Below are 21714 nucleotides of genomic sequence, written 5' to 3'. Positions count from 1 at the left end.
GCTCCTCCCCGGCCGCCTGCCCCTTCACGCACGACTTTGTGCTGTGTGGGATTGATGCAGACAGCGGGCTGAAGCCCAACGAGCTGGTGGGTAAGGCTGGGCCGTGGCGGCATGGAGGTCCACTGATCCCCACAGGCCAGGCCGAGGGACCCCACCAGTGCACGAATCCGTGCACTGGGCCTCTAGTTGTGGATACATGAAGATGTCTTTTGTATTTGAAGATGCTGCTAATGATGTTAGTTCCTATTGACCTGCATTGGACTGAAAAGACCATTTTGAAAAACTGGCAGTCCTTCCTTTCTTGGGTACATATGATGTGTCCAGTAGTAAATGATTTGCTGTTGTTTCAAGGCTAACACCAGTAGTAGAGCAGTACTTTTCTTTTTCTTCTTTTTTAATTTAATAAATCTTTATTGTTCAGATTATTACAATTGTTCCTCTTTTTCCCCCCCATAGCTCCCCTCCATCAGGTTCCCACCCCACCCTCTGCCCTTACCCCCCCATCCCACTGTCCTCATCCATAGGTGTACAATTTTTGTCCAGTCTCTTCCCGCAAACCCCACACCCCTTTCACCCTGAGAATTGTCAGTCCACTCCCTTTCTATGCCCCTGATTCTATTATATTCACCAGTTTATTCTGTTCATCAGATTTTTTTATTCACTTGATTTTTAGATTCACTTGTTGATAGATATGTATTTGTTGTTCATAATTTTTATCTTTACCTTTTTCTTCTTCCTTTTCTTAAAGAATACCTTTCAGCATTTCATATAATACTGGTTTGGTGGTGATGAACTCCTTTAGCCTTTTCTTATCTGTGAAGCTCTTTATCTGCCCTTCAATTCTGAATGATAGCTTTGCTGGGTAGAGTAATCTTGGTTGTTGGTTCTTGCTATTCATCACTTTGAATATTTCTTGCCACTCCCGTCTGGCCTGCATAGTTTCTGTTGAGAAATCAGTTGACAGTCATGTGGGTACTCCCTTGTAGGTAACTAACTAACTGTTTTTCTCTTGCTGCTTTTAATATCCTCTCTTTGTCTTTTGCTCTTGGCATTTTAATTATGATGTGTCTTGGTGTGGTCCTCTTTGGATTCCTTTTGTTTGGGGTTCTCTGTGCTTCCTGGACTTGTAAATCTATTTCTTTCACCAGGTGGGGGAAGTTTTCTGTCATTATTTCTTCAAATGGGTTTTTAGTATCTTGCTCTCTCTCTTCTTCTGGCACCCCCATAATTCGGATGTTGGTACACTTGAAGTTGTCCCAGAGGCTCCTTACACTATCTTCATATTTTTGGATTCTTTTTTCTTTTTGCTTTTCTGGTTGAGTGTTTTTTGCTTCTTTGTATTTCCAATCTTTGACTTGATTCTTGTGATCCTCTAGTCTGCAGTTAGATCTCTGTATAATATTTTTTATTTCAGTCAGTGTATGCTTAATTTCTAGTTGGTCCTTTTTCATATCCTCGAGGGTCTCGCTAAATTTATCGGCCTTTTCTAGAAAATTCTTGAAAAACCTTATAACTGTGGTTTTGAACTCTATATCCAGTCATTTGCTTTCCTCCATTTCTTTCATTTGTGATCTGTTTCTTTGTCTCTGCATTTTGGCTGCTTCCCTGAGTTGATAGAGTGGCTTTGTGTGCTAGGTGTCCTATAGGGCCAGTGCCTCAGCCTCCCCAGTTACCTGAGGTGGACACTCTTGGTGCACCCCTTTGTGGGCTGTGTGCACATTCTTGTTGTAGTTAAGCCTTGATTGTTGTTGGTATCACTGGGAGGAATTGACCTCCAGGCCAATTGGCTGTGAAGATCAGCTGTGTCTACGCTGGGAGAATTTCTGTGCTGGAGAGACACTTATGAGACAAGACTTGCAAAAGCCTCGTGCTCAGCTTGGATGGGGTGGAGTCTCAGGGTGGAGCAGACAGCCTGGTTTCCTGTCAGCCCTGCCCTAATAGGCCCCTGTGTCTCAGTGTCCGTGGTAATCGCTGCAAGCACCTCTGAGAGAAAGCTGCCCTCGAGTTCCGCCCTCTGCCAGACAGTCCAGTTTCTCTCCAAATGAGTCTGGGTCCCCAGAGTCTTGCCCAGAACTGGAGTTCAGCGCAGTCGGGAGCTTTTGTCTCCCTCCCGGTTGAGAAAGCCAGCCGCGTACTCAGTTGCCCGCCCTCTCTGCGTGCGCGCCTCGGTACCTCTGCCTTCCGCAGTTCCTCTGAGTCTCAGTGTGCTTTTCTCTTTCCTGACAGTCCAGTTTCACCCCGTATGAGTCTGGGTCCCCAGAGTCTTGCCCGGAACAGGAGTTCAGCACAGTCGAGAGCTTTTGTCTCCCTCCCACTTGAGAAAGCCAGCTGTGCACTCAGTTGCCAGTCCTCTCCGCACGCGCACGCGCACGCGCAAGTCTCAGTACCTCTGCCTCCTGCAGTTCCTCTGAGTCTCAGTGTGCTTTTTTTTTTTTTTTTAATATATTTTATTGATTTTTTACAGAGAAGAAGGGAGAGGGATAGAGAGTTAGAAACATCGATGAGAGAGAAACATCAATCAGCTGCCCCCTGCACACATCTGAACCGGGGATGTGCCCGCAACCAACGCACATACCCTTGTCCAGAATCGAACCCAGGAAAATTCAGTTCGCAGGCCGACACTCTATCCACTGAGCCAAACCGGTTAGGGCCTCAATGTGTTTTTCTCTTTCCTTCTAGTTGTAGAATTTCCACTCAGCCAGCCTTCCTGTGGTTCTGGATGATGTCCGTTTGTCTTTTAGTTGTAGTTTTGAAATTGTTGTGCGAGGCAGCAGTTTAGGTGTTTACCTATGCCGCCATCTTGGTTTCTTAGTACTTTTCTTTAAATTATCCACTTGGTCTCTCATTACAGCATACCAGTGTGGTCAGCTCACTGCTGGTTCTTCCTGGTTATCTTCTGTTACACTGACTTAAAGTATGCATTAGTGTGTGATGGAAGTGACTCTTCAGCTTACTTTGTTTGGCTATCTTATATCTTTACTAGAGGCCCGGTGCTCGGATTTGTGCACCGGTGGGGTCCATCGGCGTGGGATCAGGCAGAAAACGGCAATCCAATGCTGCCTGCCACTTCTGCCTGCCACTCCTGTTAATCCCGGCCCCGCTGTGCCTGCTGCGGGCTCGCGCCCAGTCAGTCCTGATCGGGAGAGGCTTGCGCCGCTGCAGCGGCCTCACCAGCCGTGAGCCCTGTGTCTGGCGCCCGTTGGTCAGCTGAGTGGCGCTCCTGCTGTGGAAGCTCACTGACCACCAGGGGGCAGCTCCTGCATTTTGAGTGTCTTCCCCCTGGTGGTCAGTGCGCATCATAACATCTGGTCATTTGGTTGCTTAGGCTTTTATATAGATAGTAAATTGCCTTCATAGCTTACCTAACTCCATATCCTGCACAAGCTCTCAATACAAGGATCTCATCATAAGAAGCTCCCTTACATTTGATGAAAATGGTGAAACTTGTCTATAATTAAGATAGAATGACAGGAAGCTAAAGTATTGTACCTGAATGGTAGGTGGTATAGAACCAACCTAGACTAAATCAGCCATTTAGTTTAGATACAAACTTGATGTTTTGTTAACATCGTACTAGTCAGTACCCAGGAGATTTCTTGAGATGGTTTATCTAATTCCTTGTTACATGGACATTGCTTTAGATAAGGCTTAGTTGGGTAATCTTTTTCATCTCTACTCAAAGCTTGTACATATTTTATGTTAATCTTTTTTTTAAATTTCTTTAATGATTAAGTTATTACATATGTGTCCTTATCCCCCCATTACTCCCCTACTCCCCCCCACTCATGCCCTCACCCCCCTGTTGTCTGTGTCCATTGGTTAGACCTATATGCATGCATACAAGTCCTTTGGTTGATCTCTCCCTCTTACCCCACCCTCCCCTACCTTCCCTCTAAGGTTTGACGGTCTGATCTATGTTTCTCTGTCTCTGGATCTGTTTTTGTTCATCAGTTTATGTTGTTCATTATATTCCATAAATGAGTGAGATCATGTGATATTTATTTTCCTCTGACTGGCTTATTTCACTTAGCATAATACTCTCCAGTTCCATCCATGCTGTTGCAAATTGTAAGAACTCCTTTTTTACTGTAGCATAGTATTCCATTGTGTAGATGTACCACAGTTTTTTAATCCACTCATCTGCTGATGGGCACTTAGGCTGTTTCCAAATCTTAGCTATGGTGAATTGTGCTGCTATGAACATAGGGGTGCATATATCCTTTCTAATTGGTGTTTCTAGTTTCTTGGGATATATTCCTAGAAGTGGAATCACTGGGTCAAATGGGAGTTCCATTTTTAACTTTTTGAGGAAACTCCATACTGTCTTCCACAGTGGCTGCACCAGTCTGCATTCCCACAGGATGGAGAAAAAGGGTTCCTTTTTCTCCATCCTCGCCAGCACTTGTCGTTTGTTGATTTGATGATAGCCATTCTGACAGGTGTGAGATGGTACCGCATTGTCGTTTTGATTTGCATCTCTCAGATGATTAGTGACTTTGAGCATGTTTTCATATGTCTCTTGGCCTTCCTTCTGTCTTCTTTCGAAAAGTATTTAGGTCCATTGCCCATTTTTTGATTGGGTTGTTTAATCTTCCTTTTGTTAAGTTGTATGAGTTCCCTTATGTCAGTCTTTTATAAGTTCATATTTGACATTTGTCATTGGTCTGCCTGTCCTGTAATGTTATGATGATTCTATAAGTTAGACTATAAGGTATTAATATGTGATGCTGTGTAATTTGGGAGCAAAGGAATGCAACAATGAGGACTAAATTTGTGCTTGGGTATCTAACTTAATAACATAGGAAATGCTCCTGGAAAAGGAGGGATATTTGGTACCTTCATCCTGATTACTTGTTACTTGACATCTTAACATTTAAGTAAGATTAAGTAGAATTCTATTCAGTTTTGACATGATTACATTTTTAATATATATATATTTTTATTGATTTCAGAGAGGAAGGGAGAGGGAGAGAGCGATAGAAACATCAATAATGAGAAAGACTCATTGATCGGCTGCCTCCTACCCACCCTACACTGGGGATTGAGTCAGCAACCCAGGCATGTGCCCTGACAGGAATTGAACCACGACCTCCCGGTTCATGGGTCGATGCTCAACCACTGAGCCACACCACCTGGGCTACATGATTACATTTTTTTATTAGGCAGTAAAGCTGAGAACACATCATGCTTTCACTCTCTACTGGCTAATCATTTCCATTGTGAAATAACCCCAAGTATATTACTAAAGTTGTTGGCAGATAAACTTTTTTTTTTTTTTTTAGAAAAGAAAGCAAGAATTTATTGACCACAGCAAAAATATACTTAAGACAATGAAACAAGGAAGAGCATAAAGAAGTAACAGGAGAGCCTAGGTTGGGCTGATTTGGCTCTGGGAAGTTAGAGAAAAGGGGGCCTTGGAAACAGGTTCAGGGGGTTAGCCCTGGACAAGCTGCTGCTGCCTATCGCGCTCCTGGTTGCAAGTCTCATGGGGTCCCTTAGAGCAGCGGTCGCCAACTGGTGGTCTGCGGACCACTGGTGGTCTGTGAAGTTCAAAAGGTTGGCGACCACTGCTTTAGAGGTTAGGGGGTACATGCCTGTCGGGGAATGAGAAGGAGAAAGGAATGGCAGGGGTGAGCTCCCTGGAGGGAGAGCCAGCTGGGACTGATGGGGTTGAACTGCTGCTGCCGCCCATTGCTCCCTGGTTGCAAGCCTCATGGGCTCCCTCAGAGGTTAGGGGATAAGTGGCTGTGGGGGAAGGAGAGGGAATAGGGAATGGCCCAGGCATGCTCCCTGGAGGGAGAGCACACCTGAACTTTTTTTTTTAATTCCCACCCAAGGATGTGTTTTTATTGATTTTTAGAGAGAAAGGGAGAGAGGGAAAAACATTGATGTGAGAGAAAAACATCGATCGGTTGCCTCCCGTATGCACCCTGACCAGGGATCAAATCCTAAACCTAGGTATTTGCCCTGATCAGGAATCAGCTCATAATCTTTTAGTGTACTGGATGAATCTGCAACCTATCATGCTAGGACGATGCTTCGTCCAACTAAGCTACTTGGCCAGGGCAGAAGCAGTTTGTAAGTTTTCTTCTGATTCTTTTTATTCTCAGTGAATTAGGAATCAAAGTACTCAGCTGAAAGTGAGGGTGGGAGCAGGAGGTAATGGAGGTTTGTGGAGAAAGGAGAAGGTATGAAATTGTTCAGGAGAGTGGGAGAATGTCTGAAGCAGGGAAATATTGTATGATTGTCAGGTGGCTTTAAGAACCCCTTGAGGTTTGTGGTCATGAATTTAAAGTGAGATGAGTCAGTATGGTTTTTTTCCTCCAGCCACATTCAGCTGCAGTGGTATGTTTGGAGTAGATTTAACCATAGAGAGGTTTTACCAAGATAGTAGAACAAAACACAAGAGGGTCGAGGAATAGAGGATATGTGCAAGGGAGCGAATATGTATGCTGTGGAATTTAAACTAGGTAAGGAGAGGAGAGAGAACATTAAGTGACTAAGAGATGGTGAAAAAAATGGTTGAATCAATGCATTGATGGGCCTGCTGGGATAAAAAGATGTTGGAATTTGGATATGTAAGAGACAGCTATAAAAATAGTAAGTTGTGGTCAGGCAGCAGAATACAAAAATTAGATCGTGGAGGCATTATTATTGGATGCATGGGTAAAGGGTGAGATAATCAGAGGCAAGGAATTTAGAGAAAGAGGAATTCAGAGAGATGCGGTGTTAGAAACATCATCAATTTGAAATCATTTGGACTTAAGAGCGGTGTTGTAGAGAGTCACAGTGTTGGGGCTCTCCAGAGAAAAAGAACCAATTAGATCTCTCTTTCATCTATGTCCGTGTCTATTATTTCTCTATGTATTTGTCTTGAATGAAATTTATTTTAAGGATTGGTTCATGCCATTATGGGGGCTGAGAAGTCCCATGATCAGCCATCTGCAAGTCACAGACCCACGAAGGTTGGTGGTATAAATTCCAGTACAAGTCTGAAGGCCTGAGAACCAGGACCTAAGTTCCAGTGCAAGGGCAGACTGATAACTCAGCTCCACAGTCAGCCAGAGAGAGAGAGAGAGAGAGAGAGAGAGAGAGAGAGAGAGAAGGATGCTCTCTTCCTCTGCCTTCTTGTTCTGTTTCTCACTGGATTGGTTGATACCCACTTACATTGGGGAGGGCCATCTGCTTTATTCAGTCTGCCTATTCAGATGCTAATCTCAGATGAAAACACCCTCTGTGTTTGGTCAAATATATGGGCACCTGTCGTCTAGTCAGGTTGACACATAAAATTAGCCATCACAGCCAGATAATGGGTAATAAAGTTTTCACATGATATTCAAGTAGAGGTGTTTGTTTATTTATTTTTAAAAATATATTTTATTGATTTTTTACAGAGAGGAAGGGAGAGGGATAGAGAGTTAGAAACATCGATGAGAAACATCGATCAGCTGCCTCCTGCACACTCCCTACTGGGTATGTGCCCGCAACCAAGTTACATGCCCTTGACCGGAATCGAACCTGGGACCTTTGAGTCCCCAGGCCGACGCTCTATCCACTGAACCAAACTGGCCAAGGCTCAAGTAGAGGTTTTTTAGGGAAGAGGGAAGGAGACTGATTTGGAAACATCATTGAGGAACAAGGAGGACACTTTCCTCACTCCCAGTTCCAGTGGTAGGAGGGGTGGAGAAAGATAATTTTCACCACTTGAAGGCTGTGAGGGGTGTTTGGCCTGAAAGGAGAACCAGGTTTCAATTAGAACAAGAAGTTGAAGGGAATCTTCAGAGTGGAGGTTGAAAATGTAGGGCACAGTGGAATGGCTTAAAAATTTAGAGAGATGTGTAAGGCAGATGGGGACAGAGCAGAGGATGTGTAGAACTGTGTGGGGATTAGGATATAGGAGATGAGATTAGATTAGAATCATCTGGGGATTCTTTTGATGGACAGCATAATCACAGATCAAGAACATGAAAAGATTAGGCCTGATAGCAGGCAGATAATGGAGGTGAGGGTATGAGTGTTGGGAAGAAAGGAAGGGCAAGGAGTCTGGATCCTGGGAAAGGGCATTTTTATTTTTAATTAGTTTTAAAAATAAAAATTATATATATTTAAATTGTACAACATGGTGTTTTTTTTGTTTGTTTGTTTTTTTCAACATGGTGTTTTGATATGAATATACACATGGTGAAATGATTACTAGTACTATAACTTTGTACCCTTTGCCCATTTCCCTGCCTCGGGTAACCACCATTCCACTCTCTGCTTCTATGTATTTGACTTTTTTAGAGTCCAAATATCAGTGAGATCTTGCAGTATTTGTCTTCCCACTTAACATGATGTCCTCCAGGTTCATCCTTATTGTTGCAAATGGCAGGACCTCAGGAAGGACATTCTTGTTTTAAATACTTGGTCCCACTTCTTAAATACAGTATATGTCCATGGTGGGGAGGGATGTCTTACTTTAGATTAAGGGGTGCACTTTTGATGAATCCTGTGGGCTCTCTCTTTTGATGACCACATATTAATGATTTTTGCTTTAGCTCGGCCAATGTGGTTCAGTGGTTGAGCGTCAACCCATGAACCAGGTTTGATTCCCAGTTAGGGCACATGCCCAGTTACGGGCTTGATCCCCAGTAGGGGGCATATAGGAAGCAGCCGATGGATGATTCTCTCTCATCATTGATGTTTGTATCTTTCTTTCTCTACCTTCCTCTTTCTGAAATCAATAAAAAACATTAAAATTTTTTATAAATGATTTTTGTTTTAAATCTTACTGTGTCTGATATTAATATTGAATTTTGTTTAGATTAATAATGTACAACCTATTTTTCAATTTTCCTTTTTTTAAATAAATAATTAAAAAATATATATTTTTATTGATTTCAGAGAGGAAGGGAGAGGGAAAGAGAGATAGAAACATCTATGATGAGAGAGAATCATTGATCGGCTGCCTCCTGCACACCCCCTACTGGGGATCGAGCTCACAACCCAGGCATGTGCCCTTGACCGGAATTGAACCCGGGACCCTTCAGTCTGCAGGCCAACACTCTATCCACTGAGCCAAACCGGCTAGGGCTTCAATTTTCCTTTTAGTTTTCCACCTTTATGGGTCATTTTGCTTTATGTGTATCTTGGTAGTCTATACATAGTTGGATTTGAAAAAAAAATTGATAATCTGTTTTTTGATAAATTTAATCTGTATGTATGTATATATATATGGTGTGTGATTACTGATACTTTTAGACTTATTTCTGCCATTTTAGTTTATACTTCTTTTTTTGGCTATACTTCTTACTTGCTTTCTATTATATACATAGAGTTCTCTCATCACACATACATGCTGAACTCTAAAATTAATATCTTGCCTAACCAGCGTGGCTCAGTGGTTGAAGAAGCGTTGACCTGTGAACCAGGAGGTCACGGTTTGATTCCCAGTGAGGGCACATGCCCAGGTTGCAGGCTCTATCCCCAGTGTGGGGCATGCATGAGGCAGCTGATCAATGAATGATTCTCTCTCATCATTGATGTTCCTATCTCTCCCTTCCTCTCTGAAAGCAATAAAAATCTATAATAATAAAAGCATAATATGCTAATTAGACCAGACAGCCTAACAACCTTCCAGATGTCATTCTGGATATCCTTCCGGATGAAGCTGTGGTGGTGGGGGGCCGAGGCAGAGGCAGTTAGGGGCGATTAGGGAGGCAGGCAGAGGGGTTAGGAGCGATCAGGCAGGCAGGCAGAATGGTTAGGGGCGATCAGGCAGGCGAGTGGTTAGGAGCCAGCGGTCCTGGATTGCGAGAGGGATGTCCGACTGCCAGTTTGCAGTCAGACATCCCCTACGGGATCCCAGATTACAAGAGGGTGCAGGCTGGGCTGAGGGACACCACCCTCACATGCATGAATTTTGTGCACCAGGCCTCTAGTATATAAATAAAAATAAAATTTTCTCTGAACAATATAGGAACTTCAGAATGCTTTAAATCACATTCCTTTGCTCTATCTCAGTCTGTTTTTATTGTTTGCTATTTTAGTTTTATCTCTCTTTTTAAAAAAATATATTTTATTGATTTTTACAGAGAGGAAGGGAGAGGGATAGAGAGTCAGAAACATCAATGTGAGTTAGCTGACTCCTGCACACCCCCTACTGTTGCCCTTCTTTCTTCCCAGAGGTGGCCACTATAACATACTCAGTGACAATTCCTTGAATGCTTTACAATTTTTTGCTATCTCTCTATATAAAACCCTAATATGCAAATAGACCCAATGGCCTAACAACCGGTTGCTATGATGTGCGCTGACCATGGGGAGGGGACGCGGAACATGGCGGGCATCAGCTGTGGTGGGATGGTGGAGCAGGTGTGTGGGGGCACCAGACCAAGGTGGGGCACTGGTTGCTGTCATCGGGGTGAGCCTTTGGTAGTTACTGAAAATTCTTTGTTCCCGCTGGGCACTCGCACCTGCTGCTGGCGCCTGCCCCAGTCGCTCCATGCCATCAGTGGGTTCGAGCAGGGCCGGCACCATCAACGTGTGGGAACAGCGGCGGGAGCGGGGCTGCTGGTAGACAGGGGACCAGGGGCTCGGAGGATGGGCTGAGACTCGCCCCTATGCCCACCGCAGCCTCATGGCCCACAGTTCCTTTAAGGTGCACGGATTTGTGCATTGGGCCCCTAGTGTATACTAGTATATAAGTATACACAAACTATAGAGTATTTCATGGTTCTTTATCTCCTCTCCCCCAACTCCCCACCCCCATTTAATCTCTGAATTTGTGATGTGTTTTACAATTGATTATATTTTGACAGAGTTTTTTTTCCCTTAGTGGTTTATAAGGTAACTAGAGGCCCGGTGCATGAAATTCGTGCATGGGGGTGGGTCCCCTCAGGCCAGCCTGTACCCTCTCCAATCTGGGACCCCTCGGGGGATGTCCGACTGCCATTTTAGGGATCGGGCCTAAACCGGCAGTCGGACATCCCTCTCACAATCCTGGACCACTGGCTCCTAACCGCTCACCTACCTGCCAGCCTGATCGCCCCTCACTTCCCCCCCGCACCAGCCTGGTCGCCCCTTACTGCCCTCCCCTGCTGGCCTGGTTGCCCCCAACTCCCCCCCTGCCAGCCTGGTTGCCCCTAACTGCCCCCCCTGGTGGCCTAGTCACCCCTACTGCCTCCCCTCTGCCTGCCTGGTCACCCCCAACTGCCTCACCCTGCCAGCCTGGTCACCCTTAACTGCCCCCCTCCCTGCTGGCCTGGTTGCCCCCTATTTCCCCCCCTACTGGCCTGGTCGCCCCCAACTGCCCCCCTCTGCTGGGCTGGTTGCCCCTAATTCCCCCCCCCCCCCCCCCCACCGGCCTGGTCGCCCTTAACCCTTTGCACTCGCTTGCTTTTTTCTCGATTCCTTTATTCTACTCGGGATTTAATTTTTTAAATACCCCAGATTTTACAAAGCGCGGCAGTAGAATAAAAAAACTGGAGTTTCTTTTCATACAAACTTATTTATTTGGATTTTTTTATATTTCAAATTATTGATACATTCAAAGAGTAATTTTAATCTCGATGCTAACCGTGTCGAGTCATACTCGACATCCGAGTGCAAAAGGTTAACTGCCCCATTCCCGCTGGCCTGGTCACCCCTCACTGTCCCCCCTGCCGGCCTGGTCGTCTCACGCAGCCTGCTGTTCAGTTGTTTGGTTGTCCCTCACTGCCCCTTCTGCCAGCCTGGTCACCCCATGCAGCCTGCTGTTCGGTTGTCCGTCCGGTTGTTTCGGTCATCATGGCCCCTGGCTTTTTATATATTAGGATGTGTCTGGCTTCTTAGATTAGAAGGAAAACAGTATTTAAAATTTACTCTTCATAAAAGTAGCATCATATTGGCTTATCTTTTGGCAATTTGCTTTACTTGTTCAGATGGTTTTTGAGATTTGTCCCATATTAATGTAGCTCTAGTTTTTTTTTAAATTAATCTTTACTGTTGAGATTATTACAGATTCTTTATTGTTGAGATTATTACAGATGTCCCTCTCGTTTCCTTCCATAGCTCCCCTCCACCCGGTTTCCACCCACTCCCAGGCCCTCGCCACCCTATTGTCTGTGTCCATAGGTAATGCATACATGCATATAAGACCTTTGTCTAACCTCTTCCTGCACCCCCCCCCCGCACCCCCCTTTCCTCTGAGAATTGTCAGTCTGTTCCATTTCCATGCCCCTGATTCTATTCCATTCACCAGTTTATTCTGTTCATCAGATTTTTTATTCATTTGATTTTTAGATTCACTTGTTGACAGATATGTATTTGTTGTCACTTTGTTCATATTTTTTATCTTTACCTTTTTCTTCTTCCTCTTAAAAATATGGAATGCTTCACAAATTTGCATGTCATCCTTGCGCAGGGGCCATGCTAATCTTCTCTGTATCGTTCCAATTTTAGTATATGTGCTGCCGAAGCAAGCACATTGGTTGATTCTTGTTTGTGCCCTGTTTGCGGATTGAACTCACAACCTTTGAGTATCAGGATGATGCCCTAACCAACTGAGCTACCTGGCCAGGGCAGGGAGAGTTGGCTTCAGGTTTCTTAAATCTGGCCAAGGAAACAGAGGAGTTAGAGGGAAAGAATTTGAACTGTGTTCTGGGAGGGGAGAGTAAAATACTATTTGGAACGAGGGAACCTGCCCAAGGACCTGTATACTGACAAGGTTCCTGAAAGAGCTGTTGCTGGATGGGAGAGTCATTCGTTTCAAGGGATATTTACTAGTACCTACTATGTGCCAGGCACTGGGCTAGATCCTCAGGATATCATGTTAAGAAACTAGATAGGTTTCTGCTTACATGGATTTACAATCTAGCTACAAGCATATCAAACTCGCAACCCGCGGGTCGCATGCGGCCCACAATGAATATTTTTGCAGCCCAGCCAATATAACGGTATGTAAGAAACATATTAATAAAAATTTTGTAACAATTTTTACAATATCTTGTTGTACATAATTATTAATAATGAACTACAGTGTTCGCTAATGACTGATTACTAAAATTGTGTTGCATTCATTTCCCTTATGTGTCTTACGCGCAGGCGCACCATTTCTCTCCACTAATACTAGCAGAGAATATTTTAGCATCTGATTGCCATGTCATTAGTCTTGTACTGACTTGTTTGGTGTGTGCAACCGGAAATATTTCGCTTTCAGATAATAAGAAAATAGGTTTATTTGTGTTACGCTTATTAATTTGTGCGGTTATTCAGTGTCTGGTAAATTAATGTTCAAGAAAAAATATTAATTTTTATTAAAATGTTCTATTATTTTATGTTAATGATTACTCATTTATTTCAGCCCTTTGTATTCAGCATGTGTCTATCAAACTAAATCTATGTTTCTATGAAAATTGACCCTTTTGTTTTTTGCGGCCCACAGAAACTTAAACCTTGTTCATTTGACTCAGGTCAGCCTTTGCGTTGGACATGTTTGATCTAGCAGGAAAGACAATTAAACAAGAAGTTAAAATTTAATGTGAATGCTATGATAGAAGTAGTGAGGGTTCTTTAGAAGCCTATAGTAAAAACATTGGATTAGTCTCAGATAGGGGTAGGGTAGAGTGCAGATTCTGGAGTTAGTGACATTTGAACAGAGACCTGAAAGATGAGCTGGAATTAGCTGGGCAAAGAAAATAATGAAGGAGAGTTTTATGTCCAGCAGCCATCCAAAGTCAGTTTTATTGTAAGATTGGGACTTTGTGAGAATGAAGAATTAGGTAAATGGATTCTCTGTGGGGAGTGACCTTAACTTATTTTAAAATTTGTATAGGGCCTAAACTTTTTACCCTCTGAACAAGAGAAAACCTTTTTATCTACCTTTGTATTGTATGGCTCGCTGCTCTAACCCAGAACCCAGACTGATATTTCAAATCAGCCATATTATTGGTTAAATAGATTTTTGCATACGGACCTTTTATTTTAGTTACCCAAATTTGAGTATAGGTATTACTCAGTGTTCAAAGCAGAATGCATTTTGTTCTTCAAATTTTCTTCTCAAACTGATTATGATTATATTTTATTTCTTCTCACTGCTTGCTGGCTGGCTAAAAAAATTCAAATATTTGACAGTCTAGGAAAGAGTAAAAAAAGTTTAATTAAATGGCTACTAAATAATGTTTGTTTTAGTTATTTGGTGGCATAGAGGATTAACGCTTTTTTCCCCCCTTAAAATGTGTAGTTGAGCCCTGGCCACCAAAGGCTGGTGGGTTCTATTCCTGGTCAAGAACAGGTACCTCACATCAATGTTTCTCTCTTTCTCTTTACTCTCTCTAAAATCAATGGAAAAAATACCCCCTGGTGAGGATTAACAAAAACAAACAAGCAAAATGTGTAGTTGGAAATGCTTATACAATGGATAAAGTAATTCCATTTTCAGAGTATTATCTTGACTTCAGGCCTCCTTGTTCTTCCTATTCCAGAGTACCTTCTGCCATTCTGCCAGTTAGTTTTCAGCTCAGGTGTTTCAGTGTCTCTACAGAAGTTGAGCTTAGCTATGTTTATAATCTGTGAATATCAAATTCTTTTTTTCTTCTGACAGCTAGAACATTAAGTTCCTTGCCAGTAATCTAAAACACATTGAATTCTACATCTTCAGATGTAAAAGATTTATTTTCTCTGAACTTAGATCATGATGTTTAAAAACGAAGAGACCTTAGAAATGAAGAGAGCTTAGGTTATTAAATATTAGTGATGATGATTCTAGTTCTGCTGCAGATATATACACAGTTAAAAACACTACAAATTAGCCCTAGTTGGTTTGGCTTTAGTGGATAGAATGTTGACTGTGGACTGAAGGGGACTGAAGGTTCCAGGGTTCGATTCCGGTCAAGGGCAAAGTCTAGGACATGGTCATGGGCACATACCTTGGTTGCAGGTTTGATCCTTGGCCCCGTGCAATAGGTAACCAATCATGTCTCTCTCACATCAGTGTTTCTCTCTCTCTCTCTCTCTCTCCCCCTCCCTCCCTCCCCCTCCCTCCCTCCCTCCCTCCCTCCCTCCCTCCCTCCTTCCCTCCCCCCTTTCACTCTCTATAAAAATATCAATGGAAAAATGGAAATCCTCCGGTGAGGATTAACAACAACAACAAAAAAATCAACAAACAAAAACACTACAGCCCTAGCTGGTTTGGCTCAGTGGATAGAACATTGGCCTGTGGGCCAAAGGGTCCTGGGTTCGAGTCCCGTCAAGGGCACATACCTTAGTTGCAGGCTCCTCCCTGGCCTGGGCCCTGGTCAGGGCCCGCGCAGGAGGCAACAAATCGATGTGTTTCTCGCACATCGATATTTTTCTCTGTCTTTCCCACTCTTTCACTTTCTCTAAAAATCAATGGAAAAATATCCTTGGGTGAGGATTAAAAAACAAAACAAAACAAAACAAAAACACTATAAATTAGTGTTTTATTCCAGAGTATGTAGTATGACTTCCAGTCTCAAATAATTCAATAATTTAAAAAATATTTGTAAATAAGTGAAATCATGCTAGTAAGCAGCAAGTCATTAACTGTGTGTGTGTGTGTATAAATATAGGTGATTTTAAATGACACTTAGATTGGCATACTATTTAAAATATAATAATTGTCACATTGCAATAGTGAAAATTAAATTAAATCTGTCTTAAAAATATCTTTTTACCATGATCAAATCAAATATTTCAGTTGGAGGATGAAGGAACTGGGTGAGCATAATGATATTGTTTTATGTTATTTGGTTGTGGTAATATAGAAAGCCAAGCTAAGTTTGACCTAACATTTCAGGCTAGGGTCTCCAGGCATGTTGTTGCAGTTGTCTATTGCTGAGGAACAAAACCACTCCAAACTTGGCATAAAACTCTTATGGTTCTGGGTGTTGACTTGGCTCAGGCTAAGTTATTCTTGCACAAGTTCTGTCATGCACCTGTAGTCGCCTGGGGCCTGGAGTTATCCCGAAGGCTTTCTTTCAGACTCACATGTCTGGCACTTGAGCAGGGAAGTCCAAATAGCTAGGAACTGGAATAGCCAGAGCTCTTTAAACATCTTTATTTTTCACTGTTTCTTTGTAGACTCTCCAGCATAGGGACTGCATAGTAGCCAGAGACTTCTTACATGAAGAGGCTTAGGGCTCCAAAAGCACTTGTTCTGAGTAAGGGAGCCAGAAGGGACTTGTTGTATTGTCTTTTATGACCTAAATTCAGAGTCAGTGTCACTTCCACTGCATTTTGTTCATTAGAAACAAGTCACTATGTCCAACCCATATTCAAAGGGAAGGGAACTAGACTCCACTTCTTGCTGGGAGGCGTGTAAAAAATATGCAGTTGTATTTCAAAATCATTTCAGTCTTCCCTCTGGCCACAAATTATTTACATTCCTCCTACATTCAAAACACACCGCTTTTCAAGGCCCCCAAAGTCTTATCTAGTTACAGCATCAGGCTCAGGCTTGAGGTTCAGGATCTTGTCATCTAAATCAGGCCCAAGTGCAGGTAAGGCTGTTTGGATATGGTTTCTTGGGTATAGCTTCTTGAGTACTGTTGCTTTCATTTTAAAGACCTGTGAACTAAAGAGTCACGTTATCTCCCCTTATATCCAGCCCACCCAATATGCAACAGTGGACAGGCATAAGATAATCACTATAGACACTCCTGTTCAAAAATACAGATGTTAAGGAACACCCTAGTCACTGTTCAAAGCAGTTCTGAAATTCAGCCAGGCACATATTACCAGTTCTGTGATCAGTCCTACTGCCTAGGAACCATTCTCCACAGCTTTTAGTTTTGCCCCTGAATTATTCTTTTCCATAAAATGTATCTAGTGTTTGCAGCTCTGTGGTTTTCTTAGCCTATTTCCTGGTCAGAGAGGTTTGAGTGTGTGTATGTGTGTGTGGGGGGGTGCGGGGCGGGGGGGGGGGGGCAAAAGCCTCTTTTCATTTTGTACTGTTTCTGTTCTTTTTAGTTCAAGATGACAATGTTTCTGAGTATAAAATTATCTGAATCTTATTGATGCGTTTACTCTATTAGACACATTGATATAAGTCCTTTTCTTTCTACTTTAGGCTCTGTAGAGGAGGAAAAAGTTTTCCTTGAACCTCTTAGGTCCATGGATGGGTCTGAAAATTAAACTGACAAAGACAGATTAAGAGGAGAAAGTATACATATTTATTTATATGTTTTACATGTCATAGAGCTTTCATAAGTAACTGAAGACCTGAACAGAATGTTTAAACTTAAGTATGTTCATGCTGTGTTTGATGAAGAGTGGACAGTCGTGAAGGAATGTGATAGGTTAAGGAGTATGAATTAAGTGTATAAACTGGGGAAATTTGGCAAGGTCTGTTTGTTAGGATTCTTCTCTGTGTCACTTTGTATTTGTAGATAAGGGTATTCCTTTCCTCTGGTTATAGGGAGGACATGTTTCTCATGATTTTATTACTTGCTTTAGGGGAGAAGGGCAGGGGAAGGACCGAATGACCTTCCTGCTTCTGCCATTTGCTCAAGTTCCTTCAGCTTAAAATATTCAGTATGCCAAAATGCCATATTTTGGGGTAGTGTTTTCCTGAACCCTATCAGCTACCTTTAAGACTTTTGTAGGGCAACACCTTTAAGATACTTAGAAAGCCTTTTGTTTGAAAGTATCTATAAGGCATCACCTTAAATCTCTTTGGAGTCTAAATTAGGGGTAGGCAAACTATGGCCAATAAGCTACATTTGTTTTTACATTTGTGTTTAAAGGGTTGTAAAAAAAAAAATGTTCACCAGACACTGTATTGGCCCTTAAAGCCTAAAATATTTATATGACCTTTTATAGAAAAAGTTTTCCAATCTTTAGTCTAAACAAAAGCTTAATTTTTTTATTAGATATTTTATTGATTTTTCTTAGAAGTGGGGGAGAGAGAGAGAGATCAAAACACCCCCTACTGGGGATTGAGCCCACAATTTAGGAATCAAACCAGCAACCTTTTAGTGCACAGGACGATGCCCAACCAACTGAGCCACACAGTCAAGGGCCAAAAGTTTAATCTGGTTTCCCTGCCTTGGATTTGACCTTTGTCCAGGGGTGTTTCTTAATTTGAGAAACATTTTGTTATATGGGGGCTATGGAAATAAGAAACGGGTTTTTTTTGGACCTAATAAGTCCTTTATTTTATATTTTCTCTATATTCTGCTTGAAAATTGTATAATTTTTTTCTTATTTCTCTCTACCTGTATTTTATGTACATAGCTCAACAACAATAACAACAAAACCAACTGGTTGATACTTTTGACATTCTGGAAATATTCTTACCCAGATTAATAATTTCATTTGTTATATTTTTTGTTTTCTACATTACTGCAGGTGACAGCTTTACTAAACTTTACACCATTATCTAGTAAGATTCTTCTTTTCTTCAGCTTCCAATAACACTTTCTTTTAAGGCAAGAATCAGTAACCTTTTTCTGTCAAGGGCAAGATAATTAATATTTTAGGTTTTTTGGGCCATATGATTTCTGGCACACCTGCTCAATTCTACTGTTATAGGAGAAAGCAACCACAGACAGTAAGTAAATGGGGATGACTGCGTTCCAATAAAACTTTATTTACAAAAACAGGCAGCAGGTTGAATTTCACCAGTAGATTGTAGTTGGCTGTTTTGAAATCATTATTGACATCTCCCTTGAGGCTTTTCCTAACATTGTCTTTAAGACCCGTCAGGCCCAGCGGGCATGGCTCAGTGGTTGAGCATCGACCTATAAGGCAGGAAGTCACAGTTTGATTCCCAGTCAGGGCATATTCGCGGGTTGGAGGCTTGATCACCAGTGTGGGGTGTGCAGGAGACAGCTGATCAGTGATTCTCTCTCATCATAGATGTTTCTATCTCTCTTTCCCCTTCCCTTCCTCTCTGAAATCAATAAAAATATATTAAAAACAAACAAAACCTTCAGGCTTTCACTAACACTTTCAAGGCCCTTCTTGCCTTCTCCTGCCATTCAGTCCCAAAGCCAAACAATTTAATTACTAAAATCTGTTTTGGCTATCTATTGCTGTGTAACATAACATGCCAAATTTAGTGATGTAAAATAACACTTCTTATCTTTTATGGTTCTGGAGTTTAGGCTTCGCTAGGCAGTCATGTCTCAGTGTTTCTTATGAGAATACAATCAGATTATAACTGGGGATGGAATCATTTAAAAGGCTTCCTCACCGAAGTCTCTTAATGCAGTTGGAGTCAGCTGGTAGCTGGGCCTGGAGATGACTCCTCATTCACATGTCTGATGGCTGAGCTGGGAGGACTCAAACAGCTGGCCCTCCTCAGCCATCTACTAGTAATTCTCTATGAGGCCTGGTCCATAGTCTCTCTAGCACGAGGCCTTTAGAGAATGTAGATATCTTATATGGTGATTCAGGCTCGCTCCAGGTTGCCTGTCCTGGGAGAGAACCAGACATGAGTTTTCTCAGCTTTTATGACCTAATTTCTGAGGTTGCTCAGTGTCACTTCTGCTTCATTCTCTTTATGGGAAGGAGAATTTGACTGTCTTTTGATGGGAGTAGGATCAAAGAATTGCAAATATGTTTTAAAACATAAAATGTCTCCCTGCTCCCCAGCTCCAATATAAAAAAGTTTTGGAAGCTGGAATGTAGTGGATCTTGGTTGTTAGGATAGGCTTTCTCTTTCTTGTTGGTGGGGGTGGAGGTAGGAGATAAATTCCCTTCATTTAATGTTCCAGAATGGATTTGTCAAGATGTCAAGAGCTGTGGAAAGAGACTTCACAGTAACAAATGCCTCTTTTCTTCAGTAGAGAGAGGGCTGGGAGCTTTGGACTTGACATTCTTTTTCCTTTTGTATGAGAGTAGGCATGATGGTGCTTCCATCCCAAAAGAGAAAACAAACGAAACAAACAAAATCTCTGAAACTATTGAAAGTTCATTATCTGCATTTTCTTTTCTCTTTCCTTCCAGTTGACACACAGTTGGTTTGGAGGCAGTAGAGGTGGGTGAAGGAAGAGTTAATTTTTCATGCTTTTAAGTCTGCTAATATTATTTAACTGATTTCACCTAGATGAAAACTTATTTTTTAGAATATTCAATGCATGGTATGTTGCATGCATTATGTATTCATTTAAAGCACCTTATTTCTGCCAAGGGCCATACAAAATTATCAAGTTAAAAATTAGCTGCTATATTTGGTCAAACATTTAACTCATCCCAATGCCTTGGCAGGGCCAGACCAAAAAAAATGATTTTGAGGGTCTTATACGGCCCACGGGCCAGATGTTCCCCATTTAAAGAATTATAGTAGCATGAATTTATGAATGACATGGATAGCAGATTATTTCAAGTCTAAAGTTGCTCTGTTCATTTTTGGACAAAGTAATTACCTGCTAGAGCAATATTTTTCTGGCATGTTATAAGCCATGAAAATGGTTTGGAAGGATCTGAATGAATGCTGAGTGTAAAGGTTTTTGGTGCAACTTGATTTTATTCTTTCTTTCCTTAGAGTGTTGGTGGAGTAATTTGATCTTGAGAGAGGAGAGGGAAAAAGCTGCTTTGTGAAAACAGTAATTCCATAGAGACTGGTATTAGAAATATTTTGTTTTGGGGGTTTAGAAAGTCAGAAGACCTAAACACATGTTGATGTGCTCTCTCCCATGTATTAGTGAATTTAAAATATGTTGTTGAGCTCTGATTGGTGTGGTTTAGTGGTTAGAAGTTAGCCTGTGCACCAAGGGTCATGGGTTCGATTTCCAGTCAAGGGTTGCAGGTTGGAGTGCGTGCAGAAGGCAACCAATCGATGTTTCTCTCCTCTCCTCCTCCCCCCTCCCATCCACTCTCCCTAAAAATCAATGGTAAAAATATTCTCCAGTGAAGATTAACAACAAAAAATAATAAAATAAAATATATGCTGCTGATTTAATGTTGAGTTTGTATATTGACTTCTGGTTTGGGCTTCTTTAAGCTGTATGTATATATTGAATCAAGTTAGTTTGTTAAAAAATATTTAATTATTCTATCTTTTCAACTGACATACAATATTTTGAAAATATTATTTTGAAAAGACAGCTATTATTTTGAAAGTAACAGATGTATTTAATATTTTGGGGATTGTACAAATGTTACTGGCAAAAAATCTTTGGATCATAAAAAGCGTTTGCCAAATGTATATTTTTAGTTTGGTCTAAAAATGTACCATCTATATTTTTGGTGAGTGTAATTAACAAAAGTAGTTCAGATAAAAGAGTCAAAGTCTGAAATGATGAAGCTTCTGTTCTTAAGACAGTGCTTTATTTACACTAAGCATCAGAAAAAAACAGCTGGAAATATCATTTGAAAGAATTCTTATGTTAGTTATGGGCTCTTTCAAGAACTACCAGCTTCAGCCCTAGCTGATTTGACCTGTGGATAGAGCGTCAGCCTGCGGACTGAAAGGTCCTGGGTTCTATTTCAGTCAAGGGTGCATGCCTGGGTTGCGGGCTTGATCCCCAATAGGGGTGTGCAGGGGGCGGCCGGTCGGTGATTCTCATTGTTGGTGTTTCTATCTCTCTCCCCCTGTCCCTTCCTCTCTAAAATCAATAAAAATATGGTGTGTGTTTAAAAAAAAAAAAAAAAAAGAATTACCAGATTCAGCAATGACTATGACTTTTAAAGAATCTTAAAAATTTCAGAGCTGGAAAGAGATAAGACAAAGTTTTGTTTGGTCTTCCTTAAATATATACATGAATGGAAAAGGATGTTTTCTTCCCTTGA

The 21714-nt window shown here is 41.8% G+C and overlaps 1 protein-coding gene and 1 non-coding gene across 3 annotated transcripts in view; one reads left to right on the top strand and one right to left on the bottom strand.

The window, feature by feature from the left end:
• SPATS2 (spermatogenesis associated serine rich 2) overlaps window positions 1-21714 on the top strand; it is a 98058-nt gene that overhangs the window by 9069 nt on the left and 67275 nt on the right. The gene's annotated exons all lie outside the window — the stretch shown is intronic.
• LOC114229808 (U6 spliceosomal RNA) lies at window positions 12338-12444 on the bottom strand. Its single transcript, XR_003615729.1, has one exon. It is a non-coding gene; the product is annotated as a U6 spliceosomal RNA (small nuclear RNA).

The sequence above is a fragment of the Eptesicus fuscus genome, chromosome 7 (assembly GCF_027574615.1).
Source record: "Eptesicus fuscus isolate TK198812 chromosome 7, DD_ASM_mEF_20220401, whole genome shotgun sequence".
Lineage (NCBI taxonomy): Eukaryota > Metazoa > Chordata > Mammalia > Chiroptera > Vespertilionidae > Eptesicus > Eptesicus fuscus.
The sequence above is the reverse complement of the archived record's forward strand: the minus strand, read 5'-3'. Positions and strand labels throughout refer to the sequence as shown.